Consider the following 20,983-nt stretch of genomic DNA (forward strand, 5'->3'; position numbering starts at 1 on the left):
TGCTTTTTTTTTCTCCAGCTCTCCGAGCTGCACTTTGCAGGCTCCCAGAAGAGGCAAACGGGCTGCTAATGAGGAGGCGGGGACTTCACAGCTACAGGTGAGGAGGCAGAGATTTAACCCCCACTCCCCGGCCAAACAAACATACAATGACTTAAGTAAATCATTAACAGGGAAGCTGCCGGTTGCTGCTTCTTTTTCTCTCTGCCTGGGAACTGTAGCTTGCAGGCTCCTGGGAGAAGCGCACGGGCTGCTAATGAGGAAGAACTACTTGAGAAGTTTCACGAAGCCTGTGGAATGTACTGTGTCCACCAACACCTTTTAGCAATCCTGTGCAGAGGTCTGGAGATATCCCGAGCAAGCACTCATGGAGAGCTGTCCTGTGCCAAGTCTTCATCTCCAGGGACATTCCCTTGAAAAGCCTGGAGGATTTCTGCCTGTAGCTTTCAGGCCTGCATACAAGACAGTAAGTTCTGTCCCAGCCTAAGATACCCCCCCCCCAAGTCTGCAGAGAGGCCACCCACATCCACTCCTCAGAGCCTTTGCCAGCCTGCCACCTTCTGTATTGCTGCGGCCAGGAGGGGGAGGGAGCCAGGCCCCGGCTGTGCTTCTGGCCCAGGGGGTAAGGAGTCCTTCCCCCCTTCCTTTCTTCCTCCCTTCTATCCATCCAGACCGTTCTCCGTTCTCCCTCCCTTCCATCCATTTCTCTTTCTTTCTTTCTCCCATTGCTTCATCTCCTTTCTCCCCTTCTCTCTCTCTTTCTCCCTTTCTCTATGCCTACCTGCCTGCCTGCCTGCCTGCCTGCCTGCCTGCCTCCCTCCCGTGTTCTTGCCACTGCATCTTTCTGCTCCCTTCCTTCACACCCAGGACTTCTAAGCCAAACACTCACCCATCAGACCATGCTAGCGCCCGTTGTATTTAAGCGTACAACGGGCTTCAGTTCCTAGTTCTACCATAAAATGTGTATTTTACCTAGCTGGTCCAGGTCCCAAGACACTAGATAATGGTTCACTTGCCAAGTTACAATCCATCACCCTCAATAGAAAAAAAAATAACAGTGGTTACCAGCAGAAGCAGGTAGTTCCTACTAGTTCTTCAAGTTCTTTACTTCAGTCTGTAATTATAGGCAGTTGTGTGCCTGCCTGTTCAAAGATACTCATAATATATTTTATTTTATTGACTTCAGCCTTTGTCTCCTCACAGATTACATCAATCAAGGGCCATTTCAGGCTTCTGCCCACTTGTCCAGATGAACTGGTAACAAGAAGGAAAAGGCATGCATGGGTCTGAGATTGGAAGACACAAATTTCTCATTGAGCATTTAGAACCATAGAATCAGAATCATGGGGTTGGAAGGCCCCATACAGGCCATCTAGTCCAACCCCCAGGTCAAAGCAGGGTCAGCCTAAAGCATCCAGGATATCTGTCCAGCCGCTACTTGAAGATTGTCAGTGAGGGGGAGCTCACCACCTCCTTAGGCAGTCAATTCCACTGCTGAACTATTCTGACAATGAACAAAGAATTCCTGATATCTAGCCACGTAATTTGATCTTAGTTTTGTTAGCCAAAAGCTTGAGAATTTTAAAATATCTAAAACTTATTCCTATAGTGTTAATTCAGAATGAAGTGAAGTAATCTTAAAGTTATCAAATTTATTCCCATGGTTTTATTCTAGAACTCTCAGGCCTTTAGCTACAGCAGGAAGCCCCCTTTCTGGCATCCCTTGTTGCCCATCATCGCTTGGGAAAGCAGTGGAAAATGTAAATGTTTTTACTATAGAGTTCCCAGCAATTCCTAGAACTACCCTATATCCCTCTCAAAGCTCATGTCACTTACCAGGCACAGCCTAGCAGCCCTATTTGATCCTCATTCTGAATGTTTTCTCAAGTCAGTCATTGTGGTTTCTGTTTCCCAGCTAGTCAAAAGCTGTCCTTTCTGTATTCATGCTTTCAGAATACCTCTGAATATGCACCTAGAATTCCTTATGCAACAACAACAAAATCTTTCTTTGCTTTATATAATTCACTCATACCCTCTTCCTTGTGGAAAAGTCCACTGAGGATGTGACTTAGTTCAAAGGCTCAAACAGCCCAATTTGACACATCAATTGTCCTTCTTTTAGCTAGGCAGATTATAAAAATTATGTTCAACTAGAAAATCATGTTCTGTAGCTTTGGTCTACCGGGTAAAAACTGCAGTCAAGATATCCATGAAGTTGCTGTTCAATGGTCAACATCATTTGTTTCTTGACAGGAACTTTTCACTGGCACAGACTTCTACATTTTTTGCTTTTCTGCAAAAGCAAATTCAATTTTCTCAATGATCAGAGAAGACCAGGGCAATGATTGAGTAACTGGAGTGACCTACTTTTGAAGCACAGGTCACTCACAGTTTGCTCAATTCCAGACTGAGACAGTTCAAGTGCCTTACTTCATAATTTTAAGTATAGAAAACATGTGCCAGGGACACTGTGTTATGGCTTGTTTTGAGATTAATTTAGCAGTTTTTACATTAAAAAATCAACTATTTTGTGGATTTGCGGGGTTTAAACTACTACTTCCATAAAGCTGTATGAGAATGTGTATAGCTCAGTCAACAGACAGTGAGTTACACTGTCAAAAAGGGAAGGACACAATTGCCAAGGGAATAACCTCAATTAGGATTTCTAGATTCCCTGTTGAAGGTGAGGGTCCCCTGCTCCTAGGCCCCACATCCCCACTGCTGATTAGCTGGCTAGTGGGGAGGAACGTACTCAGAAAAAGAGAGAGATCCAGCATAATTACCTACATGATCCAGAAGTTGCCATAATTTCTAGGACATCGGGAGTGACATGCTGGTATTTCGGCAAAAAAAAAAATATAGTAGAAGCCAAATCTACCATAGTGTTACTATAAATGGCCCATAATGGAAGGGTGCTTCACACAGAGATACTTTTATGCACTGAAACCCATGATTGGAGTGGGTTGGTACATGCAGAAACCAGCCTGGCAGAGACTATGGACTCAGTAGGGCTCCTTAACAAACCTAGGAAGCCAGGCCAGGTCTCCATCTTGTTTGGCTTCACTAGTTTCTTTCTCTTGCCTATAAAGCCATACCAGATTTTCTTCTGGTTTGAGCTGGACTAGAACTTCATCTTCTACTTACTGCTTGCCTTACTGACAGCTAAATGTGCACATTATAGAAAACTCTCCTCCCAACCTAAGACCATCAGACCAGAAATAAGAAAGGTATTTTTCTTCAATAACTAACTGAAACGTCTTTTATCTCTTTTGTCCGGTGCAATTTCTGTCTAGCAGCATCTCTTGCCCCTAAATGTTTCCTATTGTACTCCTCCGCCATTAGTGAAACATTACACCTAGCCAAGGTAGGGTTCTGCTTGATGAGCTTGCTCCATACCTCACATTCTAGTGATCTCATATACCCTTCCATACCTGGTATCCTTTCCACTCCTGATGTTGTTAACCTTGTGTCTTTGCTGCTTGGACCCAAGACAGGTGTAGTATTTCCCTAACTTTCCCCCCATAGAACTTAAGGCTATGTATAGAATCATAGAATCATAGAGTTGGAAGGGGCCATACAGGCCATCTAGTCCAACCCCCTGCTCAACGCAGGATTAGCCCTAAGCATCCTAAAGCATCCAAGAAAAGTGTGTATCCAACCTTTGCTTGAAGACTGCCAGTGAGGGGGAGCTCACCACCTCCTTAGGCAGCCTATTCCACTGCTGAACTACTCTGACTGTGAAAAACTTTTTCCTGATATCTAGCCTATATCGTTGTACTTGAAGTTTAAACCCAATTCTGCGTGTCCTCTCCTCTGCGTTTGTGTTTGCTTGTGTGTGTTTTCAATGTACGCTAATATTTTTCCCAAATAAATCCCCTTGAGTATAAGCTTAATTGTCATCTTTATTTAAGAATAATTTCTCCCAGGGAACAGACCCCGTAAATATTGATAGAAAAGATATTGCATTACCCAGCCTCTTGCTATATTCATAATTTCCCACAATTCCCTTTGAGACATCCAATTCATGTAGCAATAGAGTTTTTGCCCGAATACCAGAGGGTCACTCCAACATCCTACCAGTTGCCAGGCAACCCTAATTTCAACACAAAATGTCAGACCTTTTTGCAATATCTCATTTTAGGCTAGAGGACCTTCCAAGATCATTCCTCTAACTTCAGAGTCAGGTCAGGGGTGGGGGGAGGAAGCGTCTTTAGTTGGGAGGAAGGATTCAGACTTTACTTAGTGTAGTGGTATTCCATTATTTTCTTTTTTTTCTTTTAACAGCATACTTATTCAGTGACAGCAGCTGTGAAAAAGCAGCATGTAATTAAGCTGCATGGTTTTCCCTTCAGTTAACTACATTCAAACAGTCTGAATACACTTCATTCAACATTTGGTTCCCATAATCCCCACCCACAAGAAAGACATGCACCCATCCAATAGTTAACTGAACGCTCTGACCATTACACTATGTGTTCCTCTGTCGAGTATATGAGAGCATCCTTGACTGGTTGATTTCAAATTATGACAAATGCCATATATTTTTAAATAACAAAAGAAAACCATCTGAATAATCCATTTTACTATGTGTGTTACAATTTTACTGCTATTAGCACTGGCCCAGTAGAGAACAGAGTTTCCTGTTCTATGTATCTTAAACTGAATGAAGCATTTGGCATTTCCTGTGACTTCGGGATAATAAAAGTGGTAGTAGAAGAGAAAAACTTCAATGTAATGTATGTTTCATTGTGACGCAGAAGTATATATTTTATGGAATCAATTGTTCAACTAGATTCTTAGTTAGCTGCAGTCCATTTATAAATTAATGTAATAGCACATTTCTGGGCATTCGTGCCCTAGATTTCATTTTCTTCAGAATGTTTCAGGCTCAAGCTCTTCAGTGTGCTTGAGTTTGCTGCAAAGTCTTACAAGATCAACTTTTTATCCTTAATATGATTTCTATAAAGTCTGCAAATATAAGCATAGAAATGCCTCTATGCAGGTACACTGCAAAATGTTGACCTTGTCTGACTCCGTTGGTCCCATGGTAACAAGGTTCCTGCTGTAGAGAACAGTCTAAAAACAGAGCAAGGCCAGATGTTTTTACTATTAAATAGATTAACTTCGACCAAATCTAAAATTAAGAAAACATACTTGATCTGATTTACTATCGGTCCATGATCTGTTGCTGCAAAGGGAGTCATGTATAGACCTGAACAGCCAAGTTGCAATTTGTTACGAATGGCAAGGGAATTCCATGCCCTCACCCCTGACTGCTCTAAAAATGCTGAACGGAGGACCCTGGCCTAGTGATGAAAGCTGATTTCTGACAGTAAAAGCTGAGCAAAAACAACATTAAAATCATTTAGAGAATGAATGGGAAAGTACCAGAGAAGCCTACTCAGATCTCACAAAAGATACTTGTTTTCAAAAAAGCTCTAAAAGATATGATTTCAGGGGGTGACTGAGGTACTTCCTTTCACAAATGAATTTTTTAGTTTCCCTGACATATTTTTGTAAACCACAAGAGAGCAATGTACAGGCAATTAAATCCCTGGAAAAGAGTGTGGGGGTGCATTCTTTTGCTTTGTTGAAGATGAGATTTTTGCTTTAGAATCCTTCCTTCCTAACTGTGTCTGTGTAGTAATTAATGAAGGGACTCCTGACAGACTCTATTCATTTCATAATTGGTTTGCTGTTCATGCCACAGTACAATCAGAGGCCTTCTGAATGTTCTCACAAATATAAGAGTGTTCCAAATCTATCTAAATATGACCTGCTTCGGACTTCGATATTAACACCCACAAATCAGCGTATATTTTACTCTTCGCTCATTGTCTCAGCTATATCCATCTTATATTCCACCTTGAATCCTGATTAACTGTACCTGCTACAATGATTTTGCACCATTCCCCAATGTTTTGTCTACCACAGTATCCTCTTAGAGTTTATTTTGGTTTCTCTACATGAGCCAGCTTGGTGTAGGGGTTAGGAGTGCCAACTTCTATTCTCTCGAGCCAAGTTTGATTCCCCACTCCCCCAGATGCAGCCAGCTGGGTGACCTTGGGCTAGCCACAGCACTGATAAAGCTGTTCTGATTAAGCAGTAATATCAGGGCTCTCTCAGCCTCACCTACCACAGGGTGTCTGTTGCGGAGACAGGAAAGTGAAGGCTATTGTAAGCTGCTTTGAGACTCCTTCTGATAGAGAAAAGTGGCATATAAGAAAAAAGTGTAGTAATCCCACCATTCTCTTCCAGCTCCATAGATGGCAAGGCATTTATAGTGTTCCATGGCACTACTTTAAGACTAAGCCAGCCTTTCTCAACTTTTTTATGGTTGAGAAACCCATGAAACATTCTTCAGGTGTCAAGAAACTCCAAAAGTGTTGTGATTTTGCAGAATATGATTGGGAAGCATAGCTGTGTAAACACCCACCGAGGCCCCTCCCCGTCCCACCTCCTCTAGGCCCATCATTGGCTATGGGGGGGGGGTCAACAAGACCATATATGTTCACATCACCCAATAATAAACAAATTTTAAAAATATATTAAAAATAACCCCACCCATTTTTGGAATTGATTGCTATACTAACAACATTATAAAATTTACAATGCTACAATTAATCACTATTGCACCAATTGTTACTGATAAGGATTTACAACCATACAGGCCCATCAGATGTCAGACTAGGGAGGAATCAGAAGGAGAATAGAAGGGCAGAAAGGGCTGAGGGGAGGGCTGAGATCACTGATGAATTTTAATTCCCTAAAACAGGGGTAGTCAACCTGTGGTCCTCCAGATGTTCATGGACTACAATTCCCATGAGAATTCTCAACATGATGGATCTAGAGGCCTACCTAATTTTGAATGACTCTTCTTCCAGTGTAAAAAAAACATCACTGTGGTTAAGCATAGGACCATACATCGAGAACCATATCAGAAGTACATATGCTCCATCCTAGGCCCTATATTAAGGCCAGGGACTAGGCTTAAGCAGGAGTAGTTGGCTGATGCTGGATGCTGGTATTTAGTAGACAGGTGGTTCTGCTTTGTTGATTATTTCAGGTAGAAGGCCAAGTTCCTAATATCTGACATAGGCTTGGGCAATTCAGAAGCCTCATGATGCTTACCAATCACAGGGGCTGAGTTTGCACGTTCATGTTACATTTGGAGCCTGAAGAAGGCTTTTAGGCAGTGCTAGTGACCTGGAGGCCACATGTGACTCTGTGAACCTGTGGCTCTTCCTGGTTTAGGTTTGCAAGTTATCTTCTTCTGGTGGCTGTCCTCCTGACAATGCTCTTGGGTCCCCCATGAGGTGGGAGAGAAATACTGTCAGAGCAATGCCATCAATATTGTAATATCAGTTCTGAATTCCAGTTTAGTTCCTGGAATCCCTAACAGCTACTCAGCTATTCCACGCCCAGATGATGCCCCCCCCCACACACACACACAACCAGAATCCCTGGCCAGTCTGGCTTGGAGGAAATTTGCTGCCCGACCCCAAAGTGGTGAATGGCATTTATCTGGGTTGCAAGAAAGGGCCACAAGAGCTAAGCATGGACACAATCCCTTCTGCCCACAGAATCAGCATTTCTGCAAGGTCGTTATTTAGCCTCATGTTAAAAGCAACCAAAGCAGAACCCATCACCTCCATTCCACTGAGGAACTGCTCTAACAGTCAGGAACTTCTTCCGGACGTTTAGCTGAAAATTCTTTTGAATTAGTTTAAACCCATTGGTTCTGGTCCAACCGTGTGGGACAACAGAAAAAAACTCTGCTCCATCTTCTATATGACAGCCCTTCAAGTACTTGAAGATGACTAACATATCACCTCTTAGTCATCTTCTCTCCAGGCTAAACAGACCAAGCTCCCTCAAACTTTCCTCATATGTCTTGGTCTCCAAAGCCCTTACCATTTTTGTTGCCCTCTTGTAAGTGAGGTCTAAGCAGAGCAGAGTAAAGCAGTACCATCTCCTTGCATAATCTGGACACTCCTTACACTTTCCTCCTTACTCTCATTGCCCACTTGCTGGCCCCGTTCTTTTGGGTCAGGCCCCTCTGCAGCCCAGAAGGAGAAGGCAGGAGAGTGTGCAAATAATGACTTGAATTATCAGTACTCTGACTTATCACAGGTTCTCCCATTCAAATGGGCAGGGTAGATGAGCAGCCAGAAGTGTCAGTCAGAGGCCATGGCAGGGGAGTCTAGTGGCTGGCAGTGATCCTCAGTTGAGGCAGTTGGCTAATGATATTAGCTCTGCATGTTAACCCAAGCATGTGTCCTTAGTCCAACCTGTGAGTCTGTGCTGAACATTTAACATTGCATTCAGCTGTTCCACTCATGTATAACATAGTTCTCATCTAGAAATTTATGTCAGGGAGCAAGTTATTCCATCATGCTACTTTTTTTTTTTAAGAAATCCTTTGAACAGGATTGAAACAATATTTACAGAACTGGACCTTCACTGGTAGAATACTTTGAGAATTTGGCTGCCCCGTTAAGCTATAAAGAATTATTAATCTGGCTATTAAAATTTCCCTTTAGATCTCTGCTTTGACATTTCACTTAAACAGAGATGAGAACACTTTCCCCTTCTAAGGGATGCTTCCAACTTGCATCCCACTGCAAGACTCAATTTAGGAAGATTTGCTGACTGCTAAAGTCCTATTTCCACATCAGAGAAAGGAGCAAAGTGCCACTCTCAGCAGTGAGATTTTGGCCAGGATCCAAGGCAGCTAGGGCTGACTTAGATCTCTGTGGGTGGTGACCATTATGCATTTGGGGAAAGCTGTTCAAACCTGGCAGGAGAACTAGTTCTAGCATTGAGGGGAGAAGGACAGATAACTTGAGTCACCTAGCGCCATTAGCCTTCCCTGCTGTGGGTTAGCATATCGAACTAGGGCTCAATGAAGAGATTGCTGTTTGCAACAAGGATATCAAACAAGGCAAATTGGAGGTAATAGGAAGCTGTTAGCATCAGACGCGCCACATAAAGCGCTGGTAAGAAGCAGGGATTATGAAGGACTTCCACTGAGAACAAGCATTTGGTTAAACAATGGTACTATGAAGGCCGTGCCTCCCTCCCCCCATTTCTCACAAGGATTTGGAATTTAAACTGATGCAAGATACAGAGAGAGCATCTGACAAGCAACCCGGAGCCTGTGGAAATTAGTCCTGTATGAAATGGGATGCTATAGTTGAATATGCCATCCCATTAAAGGGAAACAGATAATTTCAAACAAAAGAAAGGACTGGAGCATGTTCACATCAAAGTGGAAACAGCATGTAATAGACCTGGTCTTCTTTTAAATGCACTCCCTATTGCGAACAGATAAGAGGTGGGTTGCCTTCTCTTTTCTGGACTTCCTCAAAGCAAATCACTTATTATTTTAAATTCTGAAATTAAAATGCCAAAGTAATAACTGCAAAGATGGAATCAATAACTGAAATCATGAAGTATTGCTACCGTATTTATGAACACGGTAGCATCCACCATCTTTTAATGCTTGCCTATTCTAATTACAGCTAGAGAAGGGAAATGCTGCATTAATTATGTTTCTGCCTATATAATAAGAAGTGAATCAATACAAGATTCCAGGTGAAGGATACCTTTCTCCATTCAGAAGTATCTTACCGGAAAGTAGATACATGATGAAATATGGCTGTGTAACCTTTTGTAATTCTCTCATTGTTTCTGGCCAGCCTTTGTTGGGTGGCTCCAAAGGTGCTCTTGAAAGTCACATCCACTTCTGCAACAGTGATCTGGATTCCTCTAGATTTCCTGTGCGAAATTATGTCTACTATATTCCATGCTGTTCCTGAGAATCCCCAGCTCATAAGAACAGAAGGGGAAAAGATCCATATCTTAGAGCCCTGGGTATAATGGGTTTTATATGGGGGCTTTATGTTGAAAACCACCACGAGGCTTTGGAAAGTGGCAGGATATAAGCTAAATAAATAAATAAATAAATAAATAAATAAATAAATAAATAAATAAATAAATAAATAAATAAATAAATAAATAAATAAATAAATAAATAAATAAAATATCCACGTCAAAATTAATCGTTATTTGGATCCAACTCACTGTCTTTGACTAATTAGGAGCAAAGTAAGGCATATTGATATTTCTATCCAATCTCAAAATGGTCCTAGTGGTGTTTTGGATGTACAGAGTGCCATTAGTAATGACTAATGTCCTGATTCAGTCTATAATCTGGGGCCAGTACAGCTGGGAGAGCACAGGTATAATATCTTCTCTCCAAGGGATCTTCATAAGGATCTGGGCTGTTGCGTAATGGACACACATAAATAAGTATCAATGACCGTTTACGCAATTCACTGCCCCAGTTCCCATGCAGGAGCACAAATCGAAGGCAAATGAGGTACACCAGGCCAAATGCTCCCCCATGTGAGTGCAGGAAGAGGTGGGGCAACCTGCAACAACTAAAACTCCAGCCTGCAGCCTGGCATGAAACCTCCAGTGCATAAATGGTCAACAAGTTGCAACCAACTTATAGCAACACCAGCAAGGAGCTTTTAAGGCAAATGAAAAGCAGAGATAGTTTACCACTGCCTTTCTCTAAAGTGCCTTCTTTAGTGGTTTTCCATCCAAGTGCCAACCCTGCTTAGTTTGCAAGATCTGCCAAGATCTTGGCTATATCATACCCCCTTTCTTGAGAGCCAGTTTGGTGTAGTGGTTAGGAGTGCGGACTTCTAATCTGGCATGCCAGGTTCGATTCTGCACTCCCCCACATGCAGCCAGCTGGGTGACCTTGGGCTCGCCACGGCACTGATAAAACTGTTCTGACCGGGCAGTGATATCAGGGCTCTCTCAGCCTCACCCACCTCACAGGGTGTCTGTTGTGGGGAGAGGAATGGGAAGGCGACTGTAAGCCGCTTTGAGCCTCCTTCGGGTAGGGAAAAGCGGCATATAAGAACCAACTCTTCTTCTTCTTCTTCTTGCCAAGTATGATACAAAGTACATGTAAAAGCTAGCTAGCTAGACAGACAGGCAGACAGACAGATATGGTATACATACCTGCCCCAGGGCTGTTTGGCTACAGTGATCCATGCAACGGTCACCTCTAAATTGGACTTCTGTAACTCACTTTACACTGGCCTACCCTTGTCCTTGATCTGGAAACTCCAGCTGGTACAGAAAGAAGCAGCTAGGGTCCTCACTAGTTCATCTTGGATGAACTATATCCAGCCTGTGCTGAGGCAGCTGCAGTCATGACCCAGATCATGTTCAAGGTTTTAGTTCTGATCTTTAAGGCCATACGCAGCTTGGGCCCTGCCTATCTAAGGGACTGCTTATCTGCTTGTGCCCCTCATAGGACTCTTTGTTCTGTTAGTTAATCTCTTAGTGATCCCTGGCCCCAGAGAGGTACGCTTGGCCTCGACTGCATGAGCCTTTTCAGTCCTGGCCACAGCCTGGTGGAATGAGGTCCTGGGAGAGTTAAGGGCCTGGGTGGAGCTGTCAGAGTTCTACAAGGGCTGCAAAACAGAGCTCTTCCACCAGGTATTCCCCCCCCCCTCCCCAGGTTTCATTATATCATCAATTGAACCCTTTATGGGTTTTTTTTAATGTAATCCGCCTTGAGTATCACCATGGAGGAAGGTGTGCTATAAGTGTATTTAATTAAATAAATAAATATTTGTAGTATGTGCTACAGATATAATATAATCCTGTGTAGTTACTCCAATCTAAGCCAACTGAAATCAGTGTGTATACAAAGGCAGAAACACACATTGAAACATGATTTCATTGAGATAGGCATGATGCCAATGTAAAAGTTATGAATTAAAACCACCGATTTATTATTCAGCTTTTCAGATCTTTATAGCAAGCAAAATAAAATGTTCTGATGGTGGTTGATGATGATATAGATAAAAGAGTGTTGAGAATATTTTTGCTTCAACAAATGTGCAGAATAAACAAGGTAGTAAGTAAAACAAAGCCTTGACCTGGATAACCCAGGCTAGTCAAGTTTTCGAGGCTAAGCAGCAATGGCTCTGGCTAACAATGGGATGGGAGGCCTTCTTGAAATAACAGGGTCACGGGATGAAGGCAGGCAGTGGCAAATCATCTCTGAACATACATTGCCTTGAAAACCTTACGTGACATGACAGTAAAAAAAAGAGTAAAACTGTAGAGGGAGGAATATCAGATTTCAAAATTGCTGTGGAAAGTGCAATGAAGATGAGTTGCTCCCATATGCTTAACTTATCAAACTAAACTTGTTTCATGCACTAGGTCTCAAATGAGGCCACTAGCAAAATCCTAATGGCACATTTATGTAAGAATTGATACCACTCAGTAGTACGTGAAATATTGAGAAAGGAAGTTTCATGTTTGCTTAGGTTGAAGGGCAACCTGGAAATGGTCAAATGAATATATAACATGTCTCCTGAACAGAATGGAGAAGATATTCTTAAAGAATTTGATGAGGTGTTTAATGAGCTTGGATACATTATAGATATAATACATCATGTAATATAGATCCAAATGGGCTGCCAAAAATATATGTGCCATTTAAGCCCCATTAGCACTAAAGAACAAAGTAGATGCTGAAATCAACCGGATGATAAAATTAGATGTCATTGAGAAAATTCAGGCTCTCTAGTTTATCTCTTTATTCATCTTTGGGAAGGAACAACCTGACTTGCGCATCACCTTCAATTTGGAGTGCTGAGTAAAGGGATGTTATTTTTCTTCCATATGCAGGTAAAAGCAATAATGGATGACAATTTTGCTATTCAGTGACTTTTGGGAAATCCTGTTCTTTTTATTGAGGAGCATTCATGCTTACATACTACTTTGACTTTGCATGTAAAGATTAAAATAAATGCTGCACAGAGATTTTGAAGATGATACGAGAGAGTTCCCAGCTTTGTACATGGTAATTCACTTGATCAGCATTTCTTTATTATTTGATTTTTCTTTAATAAAAACTGATGACAGATGACAATATGACATCATGGTTTGAGACATTGATTTACCTAGTTTGATAGCCATGTTGTTCTGAAATGAACTATGGACCCAGTTAACTGAAAGCTGAGAAAGTCATTTACATGTTTTAGGGACCACCTTCTCAGGATCATATTTCCCCAATATTTCACAAAATTAGATACAATCCAACAAGAATCCATAAAATAGAAATTACTTAGGCCCCATCTGCATAAGCATTCAGAGGTGTGGTAGTTGGCTAAGTGCAACTTCAGGGAGTCTGATTTATGAGGCAAGCCACAGATAGCAATTGGGACTATAGTTTAGACATTGTCCAAGGGCTCCACCATGAGGAGTTTGGGGAAATTGTCATGTACAAACTTAAGTTTCCCCTTCCCAACTTTACTCTCGTGCCTCAGGAATCAAGAGTTGCTAGCCCCTCATCTAGAAGGAACCTGGGAGCAATAGCACTATAAGTTCCATAGCATGGATTATATCCTGTCTCTCTTGTATCTGTTGGAACACATCTTTGCTCATCCCTTTGTAGCATGCAGTGGTGGCCAGGCTCTACTGAAACCAAAGCCTGTCACGCATTACTTAAATCTTATTGAATTCAGGAGTACTTAAGGCCTAATCTCTGGCAAATTGAGTCAACCCCGATTCCCTCTCTAAAAAAACCTTTGCCAGATACAGAGCAGAATTTTCCCAGCAGAATACCAGAAGATGACTCTCAGCTGATCCCTTATCAGCTGGGAGTCGGCTTCTGCAGGTAGTGTGTTCTGCAAACAAATATAAGAACATTGCAGATAAGCAAATAATAGGTCCATTAACATTGCAGATAAACAAATAATAGGTCCATGGACAATAGAATATAGGATCCAATCCATCCTCTAAGTGACAGTCAAATCCTTAAAGAGAACAATCATGCTCCCCTGTTCTTTTCCAGGCTGAACATTTTCAAGTCCCTCAGCCATTCCTTGCAGGACTTAGTTTCCTGGCCCCTAATCATCTTCATCACTGTATTTGGTTACCATGCCATTTGGTCCACATTTGTTTTGAAATGAGGCCTCCAGAACTGCACACAGTGTAGCCTGATCAATGGAGTATACAGTGAGACTATGACATTTTGTGATTTGAATGTCATGCCGCTGTTGATACACCCCTTAACTGCATGAACCTTTTTTATTCAGCATCACACTAACTGATCATATTTAATTTGCTGTCCACCTGTACCTCAAGATCTTGTTCACACATGCTTCTACTCAGAAGTGTGTCCCCATCCAATAAGCTTGCTTGTCATTTTGTTACCCAGATTTAGAACTCTGCACTTATCTATGTTGAATTGAATCTTATTCACATCTCCTCACTTTTCCAATGTGTTCAGATCTCATTGAATTCTATATCTGCCTTCCAGTGTATTTCCTGTTGTTCCAAATTTGTTGTTATCTGCAAATGTAATGTGTCACCACCCCCTCATGAAGATTATTTATAAACTATTGAAAAGTATCATGCCCAGAATTGAGCGCTGTGGTATGCCATTGGATACCTCCCTCCAATCAAATGAAATGCCATTGCAACTACTCTTTGAGTGCAGTTCTCCAACCAATTCCCTTTTCACCAGGTTACACATCAAACATCATGGAGAACTTTATAAAAAACTTTACTGAAATTTAGGTAAACATCAATGTTGCTCTTGTTGTCAGCCATTCAGTCAAGTCCGACTCCCATGGATCAGCTGTTGCCATGATCTCTGATCTCACACCCTCTCCTACAGCCATGCAATGTTCTGTCCAGAGACCATTTTGATTGTGTCCAACCACCACATTTTTTATCGGCCTAGTTTCCTTTTTCCACTGACTAATCCTAACATAATTGCTTTCTCTGTTTAGTTGGATGGCATGCTATGGCCAACATAAGTGAGCCAGAGTTTCATGATTTTGCGTGCCAGAGGCCCATTATGCACGGCCGCCGAAACGGCAATTTTTGGTCACATGGAAAACACGGAGGGGGAAGACGCGAAGCAAACCGGTTATGCATGGGACGGGGCGCGACGGCGGCAAAACCTGGAGCGGCGGGTGTCGAGGCGTCGATGCGGAGCCAAGGGGAAGCGAGGCGAGCATGCCACTGCGTTGGCTGTTTTGCTGTCCATGGAACTTGCACAAGCCTTCTAGAACACCAGTGTTCAAATTACTTGATTTTTTCTCTTGCCTGATTTTTTCATCATCCAGCTTTCACAGCCGTAAGTGGCTATTGGAAATATGATAGATCTAATCAATCTACATTTGGTAGTCAGGCTTATGTTCTTGCTTTTCCATGTTCAGTTCAAGCTCATCATTGCTGAGTGACCCAGAACAATTTGATGTTTTATTTCCATAATGCAATTGCCATTCACATCAATTTTTGAACCAAGAAAATTGAATTCTTGAATGCATTTGATCTGTTCACAACCAATTGTTATCGTGACTTGTCTCTTTTTTGCAGTGGTCATTATTTTTGTCTTTTTAGAGTTTAAGAAAAGGCCCAATTTATTACTTATTTCATTGACCTACGTAATCAGCTCTTCTAGGTCTTCTTTAGTTTCTGACAGGAGCATACTGATGATTGTTTATATTCTTTCCTCCAATCTTAATTTCAATGTTTGATTCTTTGAGTTCAGTCTCTCTCATAATGATCTCTGCATACAAGTTAAACAAGAATGGGGAAGGAATAAAACCTTGGCACACTACTTTCTCTATTTTGAACCAGTCAGTGTCATCAAATGGTGTATGTACAGTGGCTTCATGAGCTGCATAGAACAACTGCATTAGTTTGATCAAATGCACTGGCACCCCCAAATTTTGCAGGGCTTCACACAATTTGTTGTGATCCACACAATATATCCTGTCCCAGCTTCAGCCCCAAGACCTCCCTCCTGATTATGGGGCCTGTGCAAGGCCACCAGGGATACTGTACGGTAATTGGAACAGTTTTTTGAGTCGCCCTTTTCATGTAGTGGGATGAACACAGATCATTTCCACTCCTCTGGCAAGTTATTAGTTTCTGAGATTTTATGGCACAAAGCTTTAATGGTTTTGACTAATACACATCTCAGCAGTTCCATGGGTATAATGTCAATGTTTGGCAATTTACTTAAGGCCCATTCAACTTCCAACTCAAGAATGTCCTGTTCCAGTTCTATTTCTATTTCTTTTTCATTTTGAAGACAGATAACTTTTGTTCTGCATGTGTACAGTTATTCTGTGTACACAGAAACATCAATGGCATTCCCACAATCCAGTAACTTGTCAATTCATTAAAGAAGGAGACAATGTGAACCAATCTGTTGGGTGTTTGTTGTTGTTGTTGTTGTTGCCTGCCACTCCCAGACTAGCTGGCTCATGGCAGGTTACAAAATAAAACCCCACAATAAAATCACATTAATCCCAACCATTACAATCCCCACAGTGGCAAAAATATACTCTAACTCCCCATCTCCCTATCCCCTTCCCTCAACTCAATGAATCCCCTAACCTCAGGGAGATGTTAAACAGGCAGTTACCCTGATGTTCCAGCTATTCTGAGGAGGGGTCCCCTGATCTTATCTTCCCCAGCCTCAATCGAATACTTGGTAGAAGAACTCGTTCTTGCAGACCCTGCAGAACATCATTTTGATTTACTAGATTTCTGTGAGTATAGATCTTGCAATGAAATGAAATGCAAGTTCAAATATTAACTTTTCATTGAAATACGTAACATTCAGGTACTGTGTGCATGGATTGGATCCCCATCGTACAGAGACGCCAAGTGAGGGGTGATATAATAATTGAATAAATAAACACGGTTATATAAATTAGAAAACCACTCCTGACTTCATATTTACAATAAAAATTGTTACACATTCCATCTAATTTCCTGGGTCCTTATTGTTCCTTTATTGGTCATTTCTGGAAGTTTTGAAGTTAAATAAGATATGTCAATATTATCCTCATTTTAATGGAAGATTAAGAGATAAATAAAAATAAGTCTTCCTTACAAAAAAAATTTCTGACCTAAAGCAGAGAACCCATAAAAACCATAGGATGAGACCACTGAGAAAATGATATCTTAAACAGTACTAGCATTGTACAGATTTATTGCTTTGTATTTGTTTTGATAATTGCTATGCTGCCTTTCCATGGAACGAAGTATGTTCAAGGTGAATAACAAATGAAATAGTAAAAGGAATGAGCCTCCATGTGAGACAGGACAGTGGACTAGATGAACTATTGGTCTGATCCAGCAGGGTTCTTCATATGTTTTTATATTGTCATAAAATAAACCACAGGCAATTAACCCCAAACCCAGGGATAAACCAATTCCACCCAAAGACTTACTTTCCAGAATATGTATGTTTTCAGTTGTTGCTGGATGGTCTGCAACAAGGAGGCTTAACATGACATGTTGCTGACAACAATGAGCTACAGTGATAATGTCTGGATTTATACAGCCATTCACAGGCAAGTGCACATATGAGAAGATGACCCTACAGATTCTTTGGATCTAATGTTGAAATGACCTGTGCCTACAACATTCTGGACAAGTCTCTAGACTTTCTTTAGTAGCGTCTCCAAATACAATATCTGACAATGATCAAACCTGGATGTTATTAAGGTCTGTGTAAAAGTGGTTAGCTCTGCTTTCTCCAGATATTGGCTACGATTTTCACACCAGTCTGGACTAATATAATATACTCTACCAACCAGTCATCCAGGAAAGAGTTCAGAAGTAACCTTGAACTTGTGAATCTGCTGTTTCAGGGGGAATATAAAAATAATGACATCCAGAATGTATACCCTAGTTCTTATGCCAGGTTTAACACCCAGTGCACAGCTTTTCAATTTATCAGAACAGTTCAGATGTCCACCAGGGTCAGAAGTATAAGCTAAATGTTCACATAGTCTACAACAATTGTGTAAGTTGTCCAACAAGATTAAGACCATTTCAAGGGCCCATTATGCACGGGGGGAATAGTGCACATTCGGGGTGGACTGGTGGCGACTAAAATCACCGATAACGCATGGTGCTGGATGCATGCCGCCGACAAAGCCGCGTTAGCAAAACGCGGAAGAAAGCGCTGCTTCCGGGTGACCGGGGCGCAACCAGAAGCGGCGCCGGGGTCACCGCGTACATAATCAGTTACTCTGGGTTTTGCCGCCGTTGCGTCCCATCCCATGCATAACCGGTTTGCTTCGCTTCTTCCCCCTCCGCATTTTCCATATGACCTGAAATCGCCGTTTCGGCGGCAATGCATAATGGGCCAAGATGAAGCCTTGTGTTTTCTCTTTGTTTATTTACATTAATATTTGTTTAAATAGTCATTGATTTCCATTATATTTACCTCACTTTGTAAACTGCTTTCAGTCCCTCTTGGGTAAAGAAGCCAAGGTGATAAATTTCCTAAATAAATAAAATAGCTATTGTTTCCCAACGAGTTTCATTGTTATCACAAGAATTACTCTGGTGAGGTTACAAATTAAGCATTAAGACAAAGAAGCCTTATTATTTATTCATTCATTCATTCATTCATTCATTCATTCATTCATTCATTCATTCATTCATTCATTTGGATTTGTATACCACCAAATTTCCTAGGAACCCGCAGTGGTTCATAGAATAAAACATTTAAATACAATAAAACCCTCATAAAACCTCAGTTTACAATAGACAAGCGAGTGCTCAAAAACGTATTTCAATAATCTATCCCCTCCCACCTCATTCAGACAGAGGCTGAGTCCTCTTCCACTAGGAGTGAGTGGGTGCAGATCTAATAGACTCTAATATTATTTGTGTAGAATCATGAATAGTATGTCTGCAGATTTGGTAAACACAGACCATGAAGTTCTTCAGCTTTTTATTCACTCCAACACAGTGATTCTCAACCTTCCTGATGCTGCGACTAATACATGTTGTGGTTCCTCATGTTGTGGTGATCCCCAACCATAAAATTATGCAAGTGTTCTTTCACAGAAATTAAACTGAAACAGACCAATGGCATGAAGATCCATTGTTCATGATTGTATATAAATTAGTTTTCCCCAGGTTTTCTCGGTTAAGTTCTGCCTCTTGACCCACCATGCCAATCTCACTCTTTTCCACTGCTCCAGACAGACGAATGCTCTATCTCTATCTACCCCACAAGGCTGTTGTGGATGGTGCCCCCCTGGCCAAGCTGCTTGCCCTGCCACGACCCCTGTGAAAGGGTCATTCGACCCCCAAAGGGGTCCCGACCCCCAGGTTGAGAACCGCTGCTCCAACACAACTCCAAACACTGAACAATCAACATTAGAACTCATAGAACTTACATACATTTCAGGCAACCTGCCAAGGAACCTTATTGGCTCTTAACAGATAAGTCTGTTTGGCCCTTAATGGGCCCCATTGATGGGTCCATTGTTAGAGTTTCAGTCAGTAAGCATTTGGCTGGCTTTACAACCTTTGCTTGCTTATTGTCCTATTGTATAGAATGTCCAAATGCATAACAACAATCATCTGAAATTTCATCTGCAATTTCATTTGAATTGGATCTGCTGCTGTGCATGCAATGTTAGGGTGCCAGTAGAAGCGCCCTCCTTGGCTACACATCTCTGAACTGCTACCAGTTTACACACAGACAAGACAATTGTGGTTCAGCGAGATGCTGGACATGTGCCACTCTAATGCCACATTTATACTGGGCCTAAGTAAGGAATACTTGTTTATATGGCCAGCCCAAGTATCTTGGCATATTGCACCTTTATAGATCTTCCAAGGAAGATACAATGGCCAAATATTTATGAATATTCAATTTTCTTTATGTTTTTTTCCTTAAGTTTGTTTTAAAAATTAAGAACATAAACATTCTGTTTAAAAATCTGTTCTCTGCATCCAAGCGACATAGAGCAAAATGCTTTTGGCATTGTTTATACACTTGTGCATGTGTGTGTTTGCATGTGTTGCTACAGTCATATCCATAATATATATTAAAACTCTTTGTTTTACTACCTATAGTAAAATTATAAAATGTGCAGTCCCTGTAATTACATTGCCCTTTACCGTCTGTCTAAAAAAAGACTGCGTTCAAATTTCCCCCCTGTTTTATTTGCACCCTATTAACAACTGTTACTGGAGCTTTAATTATGCCCCTGTGATTGCAGAGATGCGGCTGACTTGTGTCATTTTCCTCCCAGGGGATGCTTTATAATTACCAGCATCCATCGTGGCTGCCTGTAAGCTGATGCTTTTTTATTACCAGTTCAATAATCACTGCCTCCTTGTGAACATCTGCTCTGCAAGCCATGCATCGGAGGTCCCTGCGCCTGTCACTCGATGCTCCCTTGCTGTGGTGACCCCTTTGCCCTCACCTTCGGTTTATATCTAATTTGCTTAGCAGAAGCTCAGTCCAGATTGCCGCACAGGAATGCAATTAATGCTCCACATTTGCAAACAAAGAAATTTTTTTTGCTGCTTTTGTCCCCCCCCCCCTTTTTTGGGTTTATCATCTTATTGTCAAGTCCCATAATTTGTATTCACAGCAGGATGAATCAATATAAGTCCTGAGGAGAAGATACATTATTTTGTTAGTGTTTTAAGGCAGCTAATGAAAAGTATGCAGGCTGGACTGGGTGGAGGGTGGGGGTGGCTTTTATCTGGGAAACATACAGATGTTGAAAAGAAGCAGTATACAAAGATTTATTTAAAGCACATAGGTTCCGTAACATGTGTTTGATAGCCTTATGGTTGCTTCAGTTTATATTCTGCCAAGGGTATAAACTATAGCAGGGAGAAACTACCTGTTCTGTTCTTCAGAAGGTTTGATGAGTCTATATTTTCTGTCCAGAAGATCTCCAAAACTTTTTGTAGTTTCAGCTCTCCAGGACTAGGTTTTAGCGGCTTCAAAGGTTTCTCTGCTTTTGCAGCCTTCCTGAATGGACATAATCAAAGGGCAACATCAGGTCAACACATTTAGGAGGCAGGTAGTGAAACTTTCTGGATTTTGGGTAACCCCCCTCCTCCCCCAAAAAAGCAGCTGTCTTAGAGC

At 41.5% G+C, this 20,983-nt stretch overlaps 1 long non-coding RNA gene across 2 annotated transcripts; it reads left to right on the forward strand.

Moving 5' to 3' along the window:
* The first annotated feature begins 3 nt into the window (after nucleotides 1-3).
* LOC143830454 (uncharacterized) lies at nucleotides 4-5,615 on the forward strand. 2 transcript variants are annotated; one of them, XR_013228454.1, is made up of 3 exons: nucleotides 4-97; nucleotides 171-463; nucleotides 1,201-5,615. It is a non-coding gene; the product is annotated as an uncharacterized LOC143830454 (long non-coding RNA). The 2 variants fall into 2 exon arrangements; XR_013228455.1 differs by having other exon boundaries at nucleotides 219-463.
* The last annotated feature ends 15,368 nt before the right edge of the window (nucleotides 5,616-20,983 follow it).

Source organism: Paroedura picta, chromosome 2 (assembly GCF_049243985.1).
Source record: "Paroedura picta isolate Pp20150507F chromosome 2, Ppicta_v3.0, whole genome shotgun sequence".
Taxonomy (NCBI): Eukaryota; Metazoa; Chordata; class Lepidosauria; order Squamata; family Gekkonidae; genus Paroedura; species Paroedura picta.